Source organism: Kogia breviceps, chromosome 11, assembly GCF_026419965.1.
Source record: "Kogia breviceps isolate mKogBre1 chromosome 11, mKogBre1 haplotype 1, whole genome shotgun sequence".
NCBI classification, from domain to species: domain Eukaryota; kingdom Metazoa; phylum Chordata; class Mammalia; order Artiodactyla; family Physeteridae; genus Kogia; species Kogia breviceps.
In genome coordinates, this window is record NC_081320.1 from 31,626,579 (window position 1) to 31,648,268 (window position 21,690).

Genomic DNA, 21,690 nt, shown 5'->3' on the forward strand with positions numbered 1-21,690 from the left:
TCACTACAAATAACTCAATTTTGTTCCTTTTAATGGAGGAGTAATACTCCATTGTAAATATGTGCCACATCTTTATATATTCATCTTTCGATGGACATTTAGGTTGCTTCTATGTCCTGGCTATTGTAAATAGTGCTACAGTGAACATTGTGGTACATGTATCTTTTTGAATTATTGTTTTCTCAGGGTATATGCCCAGTAGTGGGATTGCTGGGTCATATGGTAGTTCTATTTTTAGTTTTTGAGGAACCTCCATACTGTTCTCCATAGTGGCTGTATCAGTTTACATTCCCACCAACAGTGCAGGAGGATTCCCTTTTCTCCACACCCTCTCCAGCCTTTATGCTTTGTTGTATTCATTTCTGCTGTGCAGCAAAGTGATTTAGTTTTACATATATATATATATATATATATATATATATATATATATATTCTTTTCCATTATGGTTTATCACAGGATATTGAATATAGTTTCCTCTGCTCTACGGTAGGTCTTTGTGGTTTGTCCATCCTATGTAGAATAGTTTGCTTCTGGTATTCCAAAACTCCCAATCTTTCCTTCACTCTCTCCTTGGCAACCACAACTCTGTTTTCTATAACTGCGTGTGTTTGTTTCTGTTTCGCTGACATGTTCATTTGTGTCCTGTTTTCAATTCCACATATAAGTGATATTATATGCTATTTGTCTTTCTCTTTCTGACTTACTTCATTTAGTATCATTATATCTAGGTCTATCCATGTTGCTGAAAGTGGCATTATTTCATTCTTTTTTATGTCTGAGTAATATCTATTGTATACATATACCACACCTTCTTTATAAATTCAGTTTTCAATGAACACTGAGGTTGTTTACATGTCTTGGCTATTATAAATAGTGCTGCTATGAACATAGAGTTTCATGTATCTTTTTGAATTATAGTTTTGTTTAGATATATGTTCACAAGTGGTATTGCTAGATCATATGGCAACGTTCTTTATAGTTTTTTTGAGAAACCTCCGTACTGTTTTCCATATTGGCTGCACCAACTAACATGGCCACCAACAGTGTAGAAGGGTTCCCTTTTCTCCATCCCCCCTCCAGCATTTGTTAATTGTAGATATTTTTAATGATGGCCATTCTGATCCGTGTGAAGTGGTACCTCATTGTAATTTGGATTTGCATTTCTCTAATAATTAGTGATGATGAGCATCTTTTCATGTGCCTATTGGCTATCTGTATGTCTTCTTTGGAGAAATGTTTATTTAGGTCTTCTGCCCATTTTTCCATTGAGTTATTTGTTACTTTGTTATTGAGTTGTATGAGCTGTTTGTATAGTTTGGAAATTAAGCCCTTGTCAGTCTCATCATTTGCTGATATTTTCTCCCAGTCCATAGGTTGTATTTTCATTTTCATTATGGTTTCCTTTGCTGTGCAAAAGCTTATAAGTTTGATTAGTCCCTGTTTCTTTTTTGCTTTTCCAGTAAGTCCCCTACATATGAACAAGTTCTGTTCCAACAGTGTGTTTGTAAGTCCAATTTGTTTGTAAGTCCAACAAAGTTAGCCTAAGGACCCAACTTACACAGTCGGCTATATGGTATTGTACTGTAATAGGTGTATAATAGTTTTCACACAAATAATATATTAAAAACAAACACAAAAATAAAGAAAACATTTTTAATCTTACAGTACAGTAACTTGAAAAGTACAGTAATACAGTACAACAGCTGGGCTACTGGGGCTGGCATCGAGGGAAGAGGCGAGAAGAGTTACTGATCGGAGGAGGGAGAGGAAGTGGGAGAAGGTAGAGGTGAAGGATTATCAGCAGTAGGAGACAGAGGGCAAGCTGCCATTTCACTCATGCCTGACATTGATGGCACAGGTTTTGGTTCTTTGCTGGAGTTAATTCTGTCTACCCTCTTGACAAAATGATCCATTGATGTCTGGGTAGTAGCTCTTTTCTTCTCATCATAGATGACAAGGTAGCACTGGATTGCATTCTGAATGGTTGCTGCCACCTTTGGGTACCATTGTAGGTTTGGGTCCTGTGCCTCAAAAACTAACAGTGCTTCCTCAAATAACAAAGATTCCCTTGCCATTTTCTGTGTCGTGAATCTCTTCAGTTCTTCAGTTACTTCTTCTTCCTCCTGTCCCTCTTCATCCTTTCTCTGGGCCTCCAATTCCATCAGTAATCTCCTCATGTTGCACAGCAAGGAGTTCAATGAAATCGTCCTCTTGCAGGTCTACCTCCAGCTTCTCGCTGAGGGTCACTACGTTGCTGAAGACCTCTTCGGACTTCTGATCTACCTTCTCAAATCCACAAAAGTCATGAACAAACTGTGGGCAAAGTTTCTTCCAAACCTCATTCATGGTGACCGCCATACCCTCACACCATGCAAAGTCAATGTTTTTGATGGCCTTGTAGATGTTATAGTCCTTCCAAAATTGTCCCTAGGTTCTTCCTGATTTGTCACTTACCTTTACTGCCTGACAAAAAGTGTGACATAAATATTTCTTGAAAGTCGCTATAACTCCCTGGTCCATAGGATAGATGAGCAATGTAGAATTTGGTGACAGATGCACTACTTTGACGTTGGGATGAAAGTCATCCATGAATGGGGGGTGGCCCAGAGCATTGTCGAGCAGCAAAAGAATGTTTTGCTGGGACGTCCTTCTCCAAGCAATATCTCTCTACATTTGGGATAAAGTTGTGGCAAAACCAGTCCTGGAACGTGGCCTATGTAATCCAGGATTTGGGGTTACGCTTCCATACAACAGGAAGAGAGCCCTTGGCTATGTTTTTAAGGGTTCTTGTGTTCTCTGAATGATAAACTAAGAGAGGCTTCAGCTTCATATCACCGGAAGAATTGCCAACAAACAACAGTTAGCCTAGCCTTTGCTGCTTTACAGCCTGACATCCACTTTTCCTCCTTACTGATGTAACTTCGGTCTGGCATCCTCTTCCAGTACAGTTGTGTCTCATCCACATTAAAAACCTGGTTGGGTAAATGCACATCATTATCAATAATTGCTCAAAGTGTTTCAGGAAGTTCCTGGACAGCTACCCTACCTGCACCTGCTGCCTCTCCACTTACTTTTACATTGTTGAGGTTGGCTGTAGCCTTGAACTGATGAAACCAGCCATGGCTGGCATTAAAAGATGTGCCCTCTGATTCTTTGCCATGTTTCTTCTTCAAATCTCATAAAGTCTTTTAGCTTTCTCTTGAATCAGCATTAAGCTGAGCAGGATTCAGCGCGGATGTTGATCCTGCATCCGCAAAATGAGAAGTTTCTCCATCTCCTCCGTCACTTTTCCATGCTTCTTCAATATTTTGTCAACATCGTTGGCACAGCAGACTTCACATGTTCCATGATCTTGTCCTTGTTTTTTAGATCCGTGTCAATGATTGAATGATTGATGTTATAAGAATGAGCGATGTCTAAAATCTTTGTGACTCGCTCCACTCTCTCAATTATTTTCATTTTTGTTTCCATCATTATCGCTTGGTGCTTCTTAACATTACCAGCTACATCACCGCTGCTTTTACACTTGCTTCCAGACATCTTGGGCTTGAAATAAAGGTACTGTACTACTATACTCTATACAGTACTGTAAAGTACACAAAAGCACAACCACTTATAGAGGATGCATGCACGTGACAATGTATGCCAGACATGTGAACTAACTTACATGATTGGACATGTGAATGGACGTTTGCATCTTTGAAAGTTTGCAACTTGAAGGTTCGTATGTAGGTGACTTACTGTATTTGTACTGCCTAGGGAGAACTACCTAGGAAAACTTTGGTATGATTTATGTCAGAGAATGTTTTGCTTATGTTCTCTTCTAGGAGTTTTAAAGTGTCATATCTTATATTTAAGCATATAAGCCATTTTGAGTTTATTTTTGTGTATGGTGTAAGGGTATGTTCTGACTTCACTGATTTGCATATGGCTGTCCAACTTTCAAAACACCACTTGCTGAAGAGACTATCTTTTCCCCATTGTATATTCTTGCCTCCTTTGTCAAAGATTAATTGACCATAGGTGTGTGGGTTTATTTCTGAGCTCTCTATTCCATTCCATTGATCCATGTATCTCTTTCTGTGCCAATACCATGCAGTTTTGATTACTGTAACTTTGTAGTATTGTCTGAAGTTTAGGAGGGTTATGCCTCCTGCTTTGTTCTTTATCTTCAAGACTGTGCTGACAGTTCTGACTTTTTATGGTTCCAGGTACATTTTAGGATTATTTGTTCAAGTTCTGGGGAAAATGTCATGGGTAATATGATAGGGATCACATTAAACCTGTAGATTGCTTTGGGTAGTATGGCCATTTTCACACTATTAATTCTTCCCGTCCAAGAGAGTGGGATGTCCTTCATTTCTTTGAATCATCTTCAGTTTCCTTTACTAATGTTTTGTAGTTCTCAGCATATAAGTCTTTCACCTCTCTGGTGAGGTTTATTCCTAAGTATTTTGGGTTTTTTTTTTTGATGTCATTTTAAAAAGGATTGCTTGTTTACATTCCCTTTCTGATATTGCATTGTTAGTGTAAAGAAATGCAACCATGGACTTCCCTGGTGGCTCCGTGGTTGAGAATCCGCCTGCCAATACAGGGGACACGGGTTTGAGCCCTGGTGCAGGAAGATCTCACATGCCGTGGAGCAACTAAACCTGTGCTCCACAACTACTTAGCCTGCACTCTAGAGACCATGAGCCACAACAACTGAGCCCGTGTGCCACAACTACTTAAGCCCGCATGCCTATAGCCCGTGCTCCGCAGCAAGAGAAGCCACTGAAATGAGAAGCCTGTGCACAATGAAGACTAGCCCCCACTGACCACAACTAGAGAAAGCCCGTGCACAGCAAGGAAGACCCAATGCAGCGAACATAAATTAAAAAACAAAAAGTAGAACCAAGAACTGCAACCAATTTATGTATGTTAATATTGTATCCTGCTACTTTGTCGAATTTGTTTATCAGTCCTAGTAGTTTTTCTGTGGAATTTTTAGGGTTTCCTTTATATATATTATCATATCATCTGCATATAGTGACAACTTTGCCTCTTCCCTTGCAATTTGGTTAGATTTTATTTCTTTTTCTTGTCTGATTGTTGTGGCTAGGAATTCCAATACTATGTTGAGAGTAGAGGTGAGAGTGGGCATCCTTGTCTTGTTCCAGATTTTAGCGGGAAGGCTTTCATCTTATGAACATTGAGTATTATATTGGCTGTGGGTTTGTCATAAATAGCTTTTATTATGTTGATATGTTTCCTTTATACCCACTTTGGTAAGTGTTTTTATCATGAATGGATGTTGAAGTTTTTCAAATGCTTTTTCGGCATCTATTGAGATGATCATTTGTTTTGTGCTTTTCCTTTGTTGATGGGGTGTATCATGTTGATTGATTTGCATATGTTGAAACAACTTTGTGACACGGGGGTGAATCAGATTTGGTCATGGTGTATGATCCTCTTATGTGTTGTCAGATTCGGTTTTCTAATATTCAGTTGAGAATTTTTGCATCTATATTTATCAGAGATATTGGTCTGCAATTTTCTTTTTCGGTAATGTCTTTCTCTGTTCTTTTTAAGTCTTTATTGAATTTTTTACAATATTTTTTCTGTTTTCTGTTTTGGTTTCTTATTTGTGAGGCATGTGGGATCTTAGCTCCACCACCAGGGATCGAACCCACACCCCCTGCACTGGAAGGCGAAATCTTAACTGCTAGACCAGCATAAAAGTCCCCATCTTTTTTGGTTTTTTTTTTTTTTAGTAAATTTCTTTCTTTATTTATTTTTGGATGCATTGGATGTTCATTGCTGTGCACGGGCTCTCTCTAGTTGCAGTGAGCAGGGGCTACTCTTCATTGTGGTGTGTGGGCTGTTCATTGCGGTGGCTCCTTTGGTTGCAGAGCATGGGCTGTAGGTGCATTGGCTTCAGTAGTTGTAGCTATCAGGCTCAGTAGTTGTGGCTCATGGGCTGCAGAGCGCAGGCTCAGTAGTTGTGGCATACAGGTTTAGTTGCTCCATGGCATGTGGGATCTTCCCAGACCAGGGCTCGAACCTATGTCCCCTGTATTGGCAGACAGATTCTCAACCACTGTGACACCAGGGAAGTCCCCCCATCTGGTTTTGATATCAGGGTGATGGTGGCTTCATAGAATGTCATCGGAAGTATTCCTTACTCTTCAATCTTTTCGAAGAGTTTGAGAAGAATCAGTGTAAGTTCTGCTTTGTATATTTGGTAGAATTTGCCTGTGAAACCATCTGATCCTGGACTTTTGTTGGTAGGGAGTTTTTGTAAATTACAGGTTCTATTTTGCTTTTAGTGATCAGTCTATTCAAGTTATCTGTTTCTTCTCAATTCAGTTCTGTTCAGCTGTAAAAAAAAAAACCATATATTTTTAGGTTATGTTAGCACCTAAATACTTACCACGTATTAGACCACAAAAGAGGAATGAAAAAATCTTAAAATACTTTTTCAAATAGAAAAAGTATTGAAATATTTTTAAGAAATTGGGATAATAATACTAGTTACAATAATGACAAATTGTTCTGAACTTAAAGACTACTTTATCTAAGATGCATATTATATGCTTATCATTTTATTGTTTTTAAATACATGGAATGTTTTCTCCTTTCTAATGTAATTCTTTTATTTTACCTGTATATTGGGAAAAAATTTAGTTGCACATAATATAAAAAATTACACTTTAGTAGAAGACATTAATCCATTTACATTTACTGTAGTATTGAAAATACTTAGGTTTAGAGTTACCATGTTATTGAGTGCTCTTATTTATTTATTTATTTTTAAAAAAGATTTAATTTGGGGGGTGTATAAATTATTTATTTATTTTTAACATCTTTATTGGACTATAATTGCTTTAGAATGGTGTGTTAGTTTCTGCTTTATAACAAAGTGAATAAGCTATACATATACGTATATCCCCATATCTCCTCCCTCTTGCATCTCTCTCCCACCCTCCCTATCCCACCCCTCTAAGTGGTCAGAAAGCACTGAGCTGATCTCCCTGTGCTATGCAGCTATTTCCTACTAGCTATCTATTTTACATTTGGTAGTATATATAAGTCCATGCCACTCTCTCACTTCTTCCCAGTTTACCCTTCCCCCTCCCCATGTCCTCAAGTCCATTCACTACATCTGCGTCTTTATTCCTGTCCGGCCCCTAGGTTCTTCCCAACCATTTTTTTGGTTTTTTAAAAAATTCCATATATATGTGTTAGCACACAGTATTTGTTTTTGTCTTTCTGACTTACTTCACTCTGTATGACAGACTCTAGGTCCATCCACCTCACTATAAATAACTCAATTTCATTTCTTTTTATGGCTGAGTAATATTCCATTTTATATTGAAGATGTGCAACATCTCCTTTATCCATTCAGCAGTTGATGGACACTTAGGTTGCTTCCATGTCCTGGCTATTGCAAATAGAGCTGCAACAAACATTGTGGAACATGATTCTTTTTGAATTATGTTTTTTTTTTCCAGGTATATGCCCAGTAGTGGGATTGCTGTGTGATATGGTAGTTCTATTTTTAGTTTTTTAAGGAACCTCCACACTGTTCTCCATAGTGGCTGTATCAATTTACATTCCCACCAACTGTGCAAGAGGGTTCCCTTTTCTCCACAGCTCTGCAGCATTTATTGTTTGTTGATTTTTTGGATGATGGCCATTCTTACCTGTGTGAATTGATACCTCATTGTAATTTTGATTTGCATTTCTCTAATGACCAGTGATGTTGAGCATTCTTTCATGTGTTTCCTGGCAATCTGAATATCTTCTTTGGAGAAACGTCTATTTAGGTATTCTGCCCATCTATGGATTGGGTTGTTAGTTTCTTTGATATTGAGCTGCATAGGCTGCTTGTAAAGTTTAGAGATTAATCCTTTGTCAGTTGCTTCATTGGCAAACTTTTTCTCCCATTCTGAGGGTTGTCTTTTCGTGTTGTTTACATTTTCCTTGGCTGTGCTAAAGCTTTTAAGTCTCATTAGGTCCCATTTGTTTATTTTTGTTTTTACTTCCATTTCTCTAGGAGGTGGGTTAAAAAGGATCTTGCTGTGATTGATGTCATAGAGTGTTCTGCCTATGTTTTCCTCTAAGAGTTTTATAGTGTCTGGCCTTACATTTAGGTCTTTAATCCATTTTGAGTTTATTTTTGTGTATGGTGTTAGGGAGTCTTCTAATTTCATTCTTTTACCTGTAGCTGTCCAGTTTTCCCAGCACCACTTATTGAAGAAGCTGTGATTTCTCCATTGTATATTCTTGCCTCCTTTATCAAAAATAAGGTGACCATATGTGTATGGGTTTATCTCTAGGCTTTCTGTCCTGTTCCATTGATCTATATTTCTGTTTTTGTGCCAGTACCATACTGTCTTGATTACTGTAGCTTTGTAGTATAGTCTGAAGTCAGGGATCCTGATTACTCCAGCTCTGTTTTTCTTCTCAAGATTGCTTTGGCTGTTCGGGGTCTTTTGTGTTTCCATACAAATTGGGAAATTTTTTTTGTAGTTTTCTGAAAAATGCCATTGGTAGTTTAATAGGGATTGCATTGAATCTGTAGATTGCTTTGGGTAGTATAGTCATTTTCACAATGTTGATTCTTCCAATCTAAGAACATGGTATATCTCTCTATCTGTTTGTGTCGTCTTTGATTCCTTTCATCAGTGTCTTATAGTTTTCTGAGTAAATGTCCTTTGTCTCCTTAGGTAGGTTTATTCCTAGGTATTTTATTCTTTTTGTTGCAGGGGTAAGTGGGAGTGTTTCCTTAATTTCACTTTCAGATTTTTCATCTTTAGTGTATGGGAATGAAAGAGATATCTCTACATTAATTTTGTATCCTGCAACCTTACCAAATTCATTGATTAACTCTAGTAGATTTCTGGTAGCAGCTTTAGGATTCTCTATGTATAGTATCGTGTCATCTAGTGGCAAAAAATGACAGCTTAACTTCTTCTTTTCTGATTTGGATTCCTTTTATTTATTTTTCTTCTCTGATTGCTCTAGCTAAAAGTTCCAAAAGTGTGTTGAATAATAGTGGTGAGGGTGGGCAACCTTGTCCTGTTCCTGATCTTGGTGGAAATGGTTTCACTTTTTCACCATTGAGAACGATGTTGGCTGTGGGTTTGTCATATACGGCCTTTATTATGTTGAGGAAAGTTCCCTCTATGCCTACATTCTGGAGGGTTTTTATGATAAATGGGTGTTTAACATTGTCGAAAACATTTTCTGCATCTATTGAGATGATCATATGGTTTTTATCCTTCAGTTTTTTAATATGGTGTATCACATTGATTTGCATGTATTGAAGAATCCTTACATCCCTGGGATAAACCCCACTTGATTATGGTGTATGATCCTTTTAATGCACTGTTGGATTCTGTTTGCTAGTATATTGCTGAGGATTTTTGCATCTATGTTTATCAGTGATATTGGCCTGTAGTTTTCATTCTTTGTGACATCTTTGTCTGGTTTTGGTATCAGGGAGATGGTGGTCTCATAGAAAAAGTTTGGGAGAATTCCTCCCTCTGCTATATTTTGGAAGAGTTTGAGAAGGATAGGTGTTAACTCTTCTCTAAATGTTTGATAGAATTTGCCTGTGAAGCCATCTGGTGCTGGGCTTTTCTTTGTTGGAAGATTTTTTCTTTTTGCGGTACGCGGGTCTCTCACTGTTGTGGCCTCTCCCGTTGCAGAGAACAGGCTCCGGACATGCAGGCTCAGCGGTCATGGCTCACAGGCCCAGCTGCTCCATGGCATGTGTGATCTTCCCAGACCAGGGCACGAACCCGTGTCCCCTGCATCGGCAGGCAGACTCTCAACAACTGCGCCTCCAGGGAAGCCCCTTGTTGGAAGATTTTTATTCACAGTCTCAATTTCAGTGCTTGGGATTGGTTTGTTTATAGTTTCTATTCTTCCTGGTTCAGTCTTGGAAGGTTGTGCTTTTCTAAGAATTTGTCCACTTCTTCCAGATTGTCCATTTTATTGGCATATAGTTGCTTGCAGTAATCTCTCATGATCCTTTGTATTTCTGCAGTGTCAGTTGTTACTTCTTTTTCATTTGTAATTCTATTGATTTGAGTCTTCTCTCTTTTTTTCTTGATGAGTCTGGCTAATGGTTTATCAATTTTGTTTATCTTCTCAAAGAACCAGCTTTTAGTTTTTTTGATCTTTGCTGTTGTTTCCTTCATTTTTTTTCCCATTTATTTCTGGTCTGATCTTTATGATTTCTTTCCTCTGCTGACTTTGTTTTTTTTTTCTTTCTTTCTCTAATTGCTTTAGGTGTAAGGTTGGCTTGTTTATTTGAGATGTTTCTTGTTTCTTGAGGTAGGATTGTATTGCTATAAACTTCTCTCTTAGAACTGCTTTTGCTGCATCCCATAGGTTTTGTGTCATGTTTTCATTGTCATTTGTTTCTAGGTATTTTTTTATTTCCTCTTTGATTTTTTCAGTGATCTCTTGGTTATTAAGTAGTGTATTGTTTAGCGTCCATGTGTTTGTATTTTTATACAGATTTTTTCCTGTATTTAATATCTAGTCTGATAGCGTTGTGGTCGGAAATGATACATGATATGATTTCAATTTTCTTAATTTTACCAAGGCTTGATTTGTGACCCAAGATATGCTCTATCCTGGAGAATGTTCCACGAGCAGTTGAGAAAAAGTGCATTCTGTTGTTTTTGGATGGAATGTCCTATAAATATCAATTAAGTCCATTTTGTTTAATGTATCATTTAATGCTTGTGTTTCCTTATTTATTTTCATTTTGGATGATCTGTTCATTGGTGAAAGAGGGACGCTAAAGTCCCTTACTATGATTGTGTTACTGTTGATTTCCCCTTTTATGGCTGTTAGCATTTTCCTTATGTATTGAGGTGCTCCTATGTTGGGTGCATAAATATGTACAATTGTTATATCTTCTTCTTGGATTGATCCCTTCATCATTATGTAGTGTCTTTCGTTGTCTCTTGTAATGGTCTTTATTTTAAAGTCCCTTTTTTTCTGATATGAGAATTGCTACTCTAGCTTTCTTTTGATTTCCGTTTGCATGGAATATCTTATTCCATCCCCTTACTTTCAGTCTGTATGTGTCCCTAGGTTTGAAGACCGCATATATACCGGTAGTGTTTTTGGATCCATCCAGCCAGTCTGAGTCTTTTGATTGGAGCACTTAATCCATTTACCTTTAAGGTAATTATTGATATGTATGTTGTTATTACCAGTTTCTTCATTGTTTTGGGTTTGTTATTGTACGTCTTTTCCTTCTCTTGTGTCTCCTGCCTAGAGAAGTTCCTTTAGCATTTGTTGTAAAGCTGGTTTGGTGGTGCTGCATTCCCTTAGCTTTTGCTTGTCTGTAAAGGTTTTAATCTCTCTGTCAAATCTGAATGAGATCCTTGCTGGGTCGAGTAATCTTGGTTATAGCTTTTTGCCTTTCATCACTTTGAATATATTCTGTCAGTCCCTTCTGGCTTGCAGAGTTTCTGCTGAAAGATCAGCTGTTAACCTTATGGGGATTCCCTTGTATGTTATTTGTTGTTTTTCCCTTGTTGCTTTTAATATTTTTTCTTTGTATTTAATTTTTGATAGCTTGATTAATATATGTTTTGACATGTTTCTCCTTGGTTTTATCTTGTATGGGACTCTCTGTGCTTCCTGGACTTGATTAATGATTTCCTTTCCCATATTAGGGAAGTTTTCAACTATAATCTCTTTGAATATTTTCTCAGTCCCTTTCTTTTTCTCTTCTACTTCTGGGACCCCTATATTCGAATGTTGGTGCGTTTAGTGTTGTCCCAGAGGTCTCTGAGAATGTCCTCAGTTCTTTTCATTCTTTTTTCTTTATTCTTCTCTGTGGTAGTTATTTCCACTATTTTATCTTCCAGGTCGTTTATCCATTCTTCTGCCTCAGTTATTCTGCTATTGTTTCCTTCTAGAGAATTTTTAATTCCATTTATTGTGTTGTTCATCATTGTTTGTCTGCTCTTTAGTTCTTCTAGGTCCTTGTTAAACGTTTCTCGTATACTCTCCATTCCAGTTCCAAGATTTTGAATCATCTTTACTATCATTCCTCTGAATTCTTTTTCAGGTAGACTGCCTATTTCCTCTACATTTGTTTGGTCTGGTGGGTTTTTACCTTGCTCCTTCATCTGCTGTGTGTTTCTCTATCTTCTCATTTGGCTTTGGGGACTGTGTTTGGGGTCTCCTTTTCACAGGCTGCAGATTCGTAGTTCCCGTTGTTTTTGGTGTCTGGCCCCAGTGGCTAAGGTTGCTTTGGTGGGTTGTGTAGGCTTTCTGGTGGAGGGGACTGGTGCCTGTGTTCTGGTGGGTGTGTCTGGATCTTGTCTTTGTGGTGGGCAGGTCCGCATCCAGTGGTGTCTTTTGGGGTGTCTGTGACCTTATTATGATTTTAGGCAGCCTCTCTGCTCATGGGTGGGCCTGCATTCCTGTCTTGCTAGTTGTTTGGCATGGGTTGTCCAGCACTGGATCTTGCTGGTCTTTGAGTGGAGCTGGGTCTTAGCATTGAGACGGATACCTCTGGGAGATCTGGGTCGTAGCGTTGACACAGGTACTTGTGGGAGATCTTCCGCCGTTTGATATTACAAGGTGTTGGAGGTCTCTGGTAGACCAATGTTCTGAACTCTGCTCTCCCACCTCAGAGGCACAGGCCTGACACCTGGCTGGAGCACCAAGACACTGTCAGCCACACGGCTGGGGGTTAGAGCAAGAGGTAGCTTTGATACATCTCAAAGACCACCAATGAGATTCACTGATCATTTTCTCTCCATCAGTGAAGAAAACAAAATTCAGTCTTTGGTGAGTCAGCCACTTTGGTAACCCTCCTGCAAGATGGCCCTAAACATCCCCTAATTATATCCCAGTCTTCATGCACCTGTGTGCCTCCTTGCACTTGAAAAGGGCTGACTTTTTAACTAATAAGACATTGCAGAAATGACAAAGTGCAGCTTCCAAAGGTATAAAAGATATTGCAGCTTCTGCTTTGGTTTCTGCTAGATTACTCATCCTGGGGTAAGTGAACTGGCATGTCATGAGGACACTCAAGCAGCCCTAAGGAGAGATCCATGTGGCAAGGAGCTGAGGCCTCTTACCTACAGCCACGTGAGTTGAGTCATCTCACAAGTCACAATACTTAATTTTATTTATTTTTGGTTGTGTTGGGTCTTTGTTGCTGCACAGGGTTTCTCTAGTTATGTCGAGCAGGGGCTACTCATCGTTGTGGTGCATGGGCTTCTCCTTGCAGTGGTTTCTCTTGTTGTGGAGTATGGGCTCTAGGTGCATGGGCTTCAGTAGTTGTGTCATGCAGTCTCAATAGTTGTTGCTTGCAGGCTCTAGAGCGCAGGCTCAGTAGTTGTAGCACACGGGCTTAGTTGCTCTGCAGCATGTGGGATCTTCCCAGACCAGGGATTGAACCCGTCCCCTTCATTGGCAGGCAAATTCTTACCCACTGTGCCACCAGGGAAGTCCAGTGTGCTCTTTTTTAAACCTAGTCTGTTTTCATTATTTTCTTTTTTGTGTGTGTGGTATGTGGGCCTCTCACTGCCGTGGCCTCTCCCATTGCAGAGCACAGGCTCCGGACGCACAGGCCCAGCGGCCATGGCTCACGGGCCCAGCCGCTCTGCGGCATGTGGGATCCTCCCAGACCGGGGCGGGAACCTGTGTCCCCTGCATTGGCAGGCCGACTCTCAACCACTGCGCTACCAGGGAAGCCCTGTTTTCATTATTTTCTATCTTAACGATTCTGTATTAAATTAAAAAAATACTCCTTTCTACCCCTCCTCTTTGAGGATTATATATGAAGAAGTATGGCTTATTTATTAATCTGAAATTTTCACCTTACTTTTAAGAAGTAATCACAATTTCAAGTACTTAATACCTTTCACTTCCACCTTGAAAAGCATGGATATTAAAGTGCTAATATAATTACCTTCCCTAGTCTACCATTTTTACTTTTTGTTATGTATAAAAAACAACTAAAACATGCATGGTTTGTAAGGAAATGACAAATTTCAGAAAATTTAGAATCTGAATACACTCTATACATAGCTCCTAGATAAAGACACAGAAAATTGCCAGATACTCAGAGGCCCCCTGGTCCCATTCTAGTGACTCCCCTTAAGGTTGAATATTGTTCTGGTATCTAACAAAAAGATCACTTTACCTGTATTTTGTATTTTATATAAATGTAATGGCACAGTAAAATCACTTTTGGATTGGGCTTTTATATTTTATTTTGTTTGTGAATATGTCTATATGGTTGCCTGTTGCTGTGATCACGCATTGCCACTGTTGCATAGGATTCCATAGTGTAAATACATAACTATTAATTAATTTATTCCAATGTGTATTACAATATAAGTGATTTTCACTTTGTGTCTATTGAGAATAGCACTGGAATATAAATTCTAGGACTTGATCATTGGTGGTGTGTGTATAAATTATTCTTCAGTATACATGCAGTAGTAAAATTTGTGAGTCATAGCTTTCATGTGTTTATCTTTTTAGATATTTCTAAATATTTTCAAAACATTTGTATGATTTTTCATCCTCATCAGCAGTGAATGAGATTCAAGGATTATACACATTCTTGTCATCTTGATAATACCTGTCATTTTCATTTGAACTTTCTGGTTGGTGAGTGATACTTCCAGGTATCACTTTTTTGCATTTTATTGACTACTAGGAAGCCAAGCATCTTTTCCTCTCTTTTTTTTTTTTTTGTGGTACACAGGCCTCTCACTGCTGTGGCCTCTCCCGCTGCGGAGCACAGGCTCCAGACGTGCAGGCCCAGTGGCCATGGCCCACAGGCCCAGCCGCTCCGCGGCACGTGGGATCCCCCTGGACCGGGACATGAACCCGTGTCCCCTGCCTCAGCAGGCGGACTCCCAACCACTGCACCACCAGGGAAGCCCCCAAGCATCTTTTGATATGTTTACTTAACATTCTGTACTCTCTTGTTTGAAATATCTTTTGGTATATTTTTCCCATTTTTCTATTACATTATCTTCTCATTGAAGACTTTTTTTAACATCTGAAGACTTCTTATTTAGGAGTTTTAAATATATGCTGGATATGAGTTCTCTCTTTCTGTCTCTCCTCTTTATTTAGATGAGTGTCATTTTTTAATGTTAATATCATCTAATATATATTTTCCTCTTTATTTAGTCTTATTTCTGTTTATTTATGTAGTCTTCTTATCTGTAGCAGAATACATTATTTATTATAACCCACAAATATGTTTTTGTTTCTTCAATAAATCTAATTATTAAGCTTTAAATTTAAGTTAACTTTCTAAACTAAATATGTTGTATCACAGTGAGTATTAATTTTTCGATGACAGCTGAAAAGTTACATTTATTCAGAAAATGTTGTATGCAGCTTTCATTTCATTTGCTCCTACTTCTCACTGATTCACAGAGGTAAACATCCCTTCACCTATGAATCTGACTTTTCTCTGATTTCTCATGGTCATTCTCACTAATTCTTCTGGCCTCCTGAAATCTTTAGCCATCCCATTATTCGACATAAGCAAATACCTTCCTTGGGCCTTTTTCCTCACAAGATTGATTATTCCCACATTTTAAATGGGAGAGAGATAGCAGTAAGTTAGGAGAAAATGCCACAGGGGTCAGAAGCAACTGAGCCGTGAGCAACAACAGCTGCAGCCGCCGTGCCAGAGCCCTATTCCCCTTGCTGAGGGAGAGGCGCACGGCAGTGACGTCAGGGGCGCGCAAAGGCCTCGCGGGCGGCGTTTGGCGCGGCTCAGTAAGGCCCGCGGAATTGGTGAAGTGTGTGGAAGGAGCAGGATCTGTAGAGCTCAGCAGCGGCGAGGTGGGTAGGTCCGAACAGGGGATGGTGACTCCACGTGCTGGCCAACCTTGGGGAAGGGTGCGCGATGGAGGCAGGACTGGGGTCCGGTGATACACGGCGATGGAGCCCTGACATTAGGAGCCAGGAGGGCTGAGGGCTTGTGGCAATCAGATGTACGATCCCTGCAATGCTCTTTTGTCACCTTCACAGCTCCTGTCATGGCTTGGCCAGTTCGGGTCTCCTCCTGTAACTTATGAGGGTGCGGCGATGTTTTCCCAGATGTGGTCCCTGTGTCAGGTCTTTTAATACAAGTATTTATTGAGAGTCTGAGTGAATGGTCAGGCCTGCCGGCCGAGACCAGGTGTCCGGAGTCATAAATCCAGGCTCAGCCTTCCCTTAGAGCTCCCCCAGAGAGCTGAAGGCGGCCCCGAGGGCAAGCTGATGGCCTTCAGCATATCTTCTCTTCAATCAAGAGAACTCATCGCTTGGTACTTTCCCCCTTTCTTTTCAGCTAAGGATCATTCTCCCCTTCCTTGTCACACTTTCCAACTTCTCATCCTGAACCCACTGCTTTCTTGGCTACATCACCTCCAGTCACCTACCTCAATTCTGTACATAGCAGCGAGGAGAGTCCTGCTAAAGGTTTGTGGCTTGTCTCACAAAGCCATGGTCAGGCAGAATATTCTACTTGAATTCAGTTGTTCAGGTTGCCAAAAAGGCTTACACTACTGGTACTTCTTGAACGGATCCCGAAAATGGGTGTCAGATCAGTTCTGTAATTTCCATTGCCTGGGGTAGGAGATAAGGTAAATGTGGATAAAGCACCTGGGAGGTTCTTAACATCTGTAGAAATAGTTTTACTTTCATGAGATACCATTACAGAGATAAATACGATTAAATTTCAAATAGCATTTTAATACATGATAGACTTTCTGGAGTTACCTGTTAAGCCAGCAGAGGAGAGAATTTTGAGTACTCATGGGTGAACAGAGTCATTGGATAGAGCAGTGGCTCTTGAGTGAGGGTGATTTTGCCCTCACCGTTTCCCCAGTACGTTTGACAATGACTGGAGACATTTTTCTTTGTCACATCCGGAGGGGGGGTGCTGCAGGCATCTAGTGGGTAGAGGCCAGGATGCTACTACATATCGTACAAGGCATAGGACAGCGCTCCCCACCACCCCAAAACAATTATCTGCCCCCAAATGTTAATAGTGTGCTATGGAGAAACCTTGGATAGAGGCTGAGGACTGAAGAGAGGCTGAGGTTGTCCGATGTACTCTCACGTCAGGTAGTCAGTCACATTTGCCAGACGGTTGTGTGGCCCTACCCCTTTCCCAGAATATGTAACTGGCACCTTCATGCCAATGCTTGTCATGTTCTTGGGCTGAGAAAACCTTGGGGGCTCCTGAAAGTCCTAAACACAGGAAGGAGTGATTTAGGAGGGTGACGTGGAAGCAGAGAACTTTAGGAAGAACAACATTGTCCTCATGTGTTTGGGAAATGTGCCAGATGGAAAAGAGATGAGGTGTGCCCTGGGGTGTCCCATTCCAGAAGGCAGACTGGGACTGATGAGTGACAGGGAGTCAGATTCTGAATTTGGTATAGACTGCTGTAGCATCTAGCAATGCCTAGATCTATCTAGAGACTGCTGGGTTGTGTATCACTGCAAAGTTCCTGTATAGGCTGATGCCCACTGATTGGTGATATGATAGAGGGGGGGCTGATATAAAGGATGCTCCAAGATATTGTGATTCTACACTACTTTCACGATTCTTTCCCAGACCTCAGAGCTCCTCGTTCATGAGCTGCAGAGCTCCTTGGATGTCTACTCTGACATGTTTCATCCATTGACATGTGCCACTCATTTTTCAGGTACAAAACAAAGAATCGATTTGCACAAGCCAGAAGGGATACACTGAAAGAATTATCAGAAAAGAATAATACATAGGTATGTATTTGCATTGACTTTCTCCAAATATTTGAGACAGGGTAGCTTGTTAGTGGCTGCTTTCTCATGCTCGAGCCCTTACAATGTGATCACCTCAGAATGTCACAGGGATTGGAGCCAGTCAGAGCCTGTCTGTCTCTGTGCACGGCCCCTAGTTTCTTTTTGTCATTGCTTTAGATACCTTGTAAGGCCCTTGTCTTTTCCTCCTGCTCACAGCAGACAATGAGTAACCTCCAGTTGTTACCGAGATGCATATTTCACAGTATAGTACTTTAGAAATGAAACAGGTTTACTTATTGTGGAAACCAATGTCGGCTCCTGCTAGTGTTAGTATCATTTGGTAATGTTTTTCCCAGGGCTGCCACGGTAACACACGTTGTCTGCTTACTCCCTAAGGTTTGAAATGAATACTTCCTTCGATCTCAGGTGATAGTGGTACATTCCTTCATTCATTTATTCACTCAGGTATATTGCTTCATTCATTTATTCATTCAGGAAATATTTTCTGAGCACCAAGTTTGTGCCAGGTAATTTTCATAAGGACAGTGAACGAAACATACACAATTCTTGGCCTAGTGAACTATATATTCTGATTTAATCGGCTTGGGTTGAGGCCTTGCCATTGGTAGTTTTAAAATCTCTCCAGATGATTTTAATGTACAGCGAGGTTTGAGAATCACAGTTGTAAATAAAGCACTTTGGGAATTGCAGAGGCATTGCAGAAATAAAAAGTGGCTATTGGTATGCCTTCACTATTCCTGCATTTTCCTGCCTGCATCAGGACTGTTGTGCACGTGCTGATCATTTTCTTTTCAGCCCTTTTCGCTGATTGCCTACACCCTTCATCCCTCTTTCTAACCTGACACCTTCCCTACCTCCTTCTTGTCTTTCAACCTGCAGTACATCATCTGTTTGGAATTTATCCTAAACTTGGTGGGAAGCCATTGCAGGGTATAAAGAGAGAAGTGGTGTTGGCAGAGATGCCTTTTTCAGACACCATGCTGGCTTGTGTAAGAGAATGGCTAGGAGGGGGCAGGACTGGATTTGGGGAGACTCATTAGGAGACTGGCTTTGTGCACAGTGGTGGCCTTGGAGGTGGAGTAAAGCAGGCAGGTTAGAGTCCTATTTGGAAGGTTAGTGATGGCTTGGAGGTGAATAGGAGTTAGTGATGAATTGGATGTGGGGAATATGGGTTAAAGAAGTGTAATTGGGTCAATGGAGGTGCTACTTACTGAAATGGGAAACGATTTCTGCCCACATATTGGCCTGATAAACACCTTCTCACCCTTTAGACCTCGAATTAGAGATTCTTTCTTGTTTTATTTTGTTATATTTTATTTTATTGCATTTTTATTTGGGCTGCATGCTAGCTTGCAGGATTTCAGTTCCCCAACCAGGGATTGAACCCGGGCCCCCTGAAGTGGCAGCACGGGGTCCTAACCAGTGGACCACTGGACCACTGGAGAATTCCCAGCACAGATTTCTGCTTTTCGTTTCTTTCTTTTTTTAATATAAGTTTTGATTAATTGGTAATGAATTTATTTATTTATTTATTTTTGGTTGCGTTGGGTCTTCGTTGCCGGGCGTGGGCTTTCTGTAGTTGCGGCGAGCCGGGGCTACTCTTCGTTGTGGTGCATGGGCTTCTCACTGAAGTGGCTTCTCATGTTGTGGAGCATGGGGTCTATGTGCGCGGACTTCAGTAGTTGTGGTGCATGGAGTCAGTAGTGGTGGCTCGTGGGCCTAGTTGCTCCACGGCATTTGGGATCTTCCCGGACCAGGGAGCAAACCCGTGTCGCCTCCAATGGCAAGTGGATTCTTTTTTTGTTTTTGTTTTTAAACATCTTTTTTTGATTATAATTGCTTTGCACTGATGTGTTAGTTTCTGCTGTATAATAAAGTGAATCATCTACATCCATACATATATCCCCATATCCTCTCTCTCTTGCGTCTCCCTCCCACACTCCTGATCCCACCCCTCAAGGTGGTCGCAAGGAACTGAGCTGATCTCCCTGTGCTATGCAGCTTCTTCCCAATAGCTAGCTATTATGTATTTCGTATTGTATATTTGTCAATGCTACTCTGTTACTTCGTCCCAGCTTACCCTTCTCCTTCCCCGAGTCCTCAAGTCTATTCTCTACGTCTGCGTCTTTAATCTTGCCCTGCCCCTAAGTTCATTAGAAGCTTTTTTTAGATTCCATATATATGTGTTAGCATACGGTATTTGTTTTTCTCTTTCTGACTTACTTCACTCTGTACGACAGACTCTAGGTCTATCCACCTCACTACAAATAACTCAGTTTCATTTCTTTTTATGGCTGACGAATAATCCATTGTATATATGTGCCACATCTTCTTTGTCTATTCATCTGTCGATGGACACTTAGGTTGCTTACCTCTCCTGTCTATTTTAAATACTGTTGGCAGGAAGATTCTGAACCACTGCGCCACCACGGAAGTCCCCATATATTATTTCTTAAGGGAGGCCCTCCTCAAGCCCCATCTGTCTCTTCCCTGCTGTCATAGACTCCCACAGCCTTACGTAACTGCTCCTTCATAGCACCATACACAGTTTTAATATCACACATATTTTTAAGTTCCTTTTCTATAACCCTCTGTTCTACTGAACCTTTCCCTCCTGCCTCATCATTTTATGTCTAGTGCTTACCAGCGCTTGACATATCTAAGGGGCTCAGTGTCTGTCGAATCCATAATTGGAGAGAGAGGACAAGGCTTAGGAGGGCAGATCAAGGCTTTGTTTTCTACATGTTGAGTAGACGATGGTTCAAACCAGGAGCTCTTGAACCTGAGCCTCTTCCCCGGTGAGCGGGGATACAACCCGAGCCCCCTGCAGTGGAAGCGTGGAGTCTTAACCTCTGGACTACCAGGGAAGTCCCCCGTGTACCTTTAACTGAGGCCACAAGCTCCAGCGCAGAATAGGAGGCACACGTGAGGCGGATGAGGTCGATTTGCTCCGGGGTGAGGTGCATGGCATCCCGTTGGTGGGTCTGGTGTGGGACGTAGGCTGACCAGAACTGAGGGAAGGCCAGGGCTTGGTTTGGGGTTTGGAACTCCTGGGGCTTCTCATCGCCTCCTCAGCTGGCACAGCGCTCACTGTGCCCAGAAGTCACCTGTAATGCGTTGTTTTTTCTGTGGTACTTGGATGCCCGTCAGGGTGGCTCACGGTGACCCCTGTAGCCCCCAGCATCCATGGCATGGCACTTTCTAGGTCACTATGGTAACATACTTCTGATGTGACTAACCTGTGGTGTCTGAGGCCCCCAAACTACCCCACTATTCCCCAGCAGCCACGGTGGCACCCTGTGTGTCCCCTTGGTACCTGCGCATCCACGAGACTGTCTTTCAGCCTGTCCAAGCTGGTCTGGCTATGGCTGAACTTGTGCAGATTAACATCCTGGAGCCCACTGTGGTGCAACTGCCTGAGGACCAGGGGCATGTCGTTGTGGCTGGAGGGAGGTCAAGGCAAATGTGGGGGGGGCTCTTAGGTTTTGGGATCAGGCAGGACACATTGCCTGGCCTGGGGCAGCCTGGAGGTGCCCCACCTCACACTGTCACACAGACTATACTAGGAGCAGCTGCGGCCTGGGCTGAAGGGTTCCCACGAGGGAGGGGATGACAGAGAAGGGGAAGGGCATCCATAGATGATGGAGAGGACATCCAGGGGTGGTGTGAGGGAGCCTCCCCACTAGCTCTGCATGCTCCAGACCTCCTCTCCTGCCCAGTGCCAGGCTAGGCCCCCACTGGCCCCCAGCAGCCCGCACACACTGCAGCCACCTGTCCCCAAGTGGGAAGTCCAGCATCAGGGCCCGCGTGCGCTCCCGCAGATTTGGGGTGCTGGAGGTGGCCGGCGTGGTGTGCACGCAGGTTACCGGCCGCAGCAGCAGACCCAGCAGGAG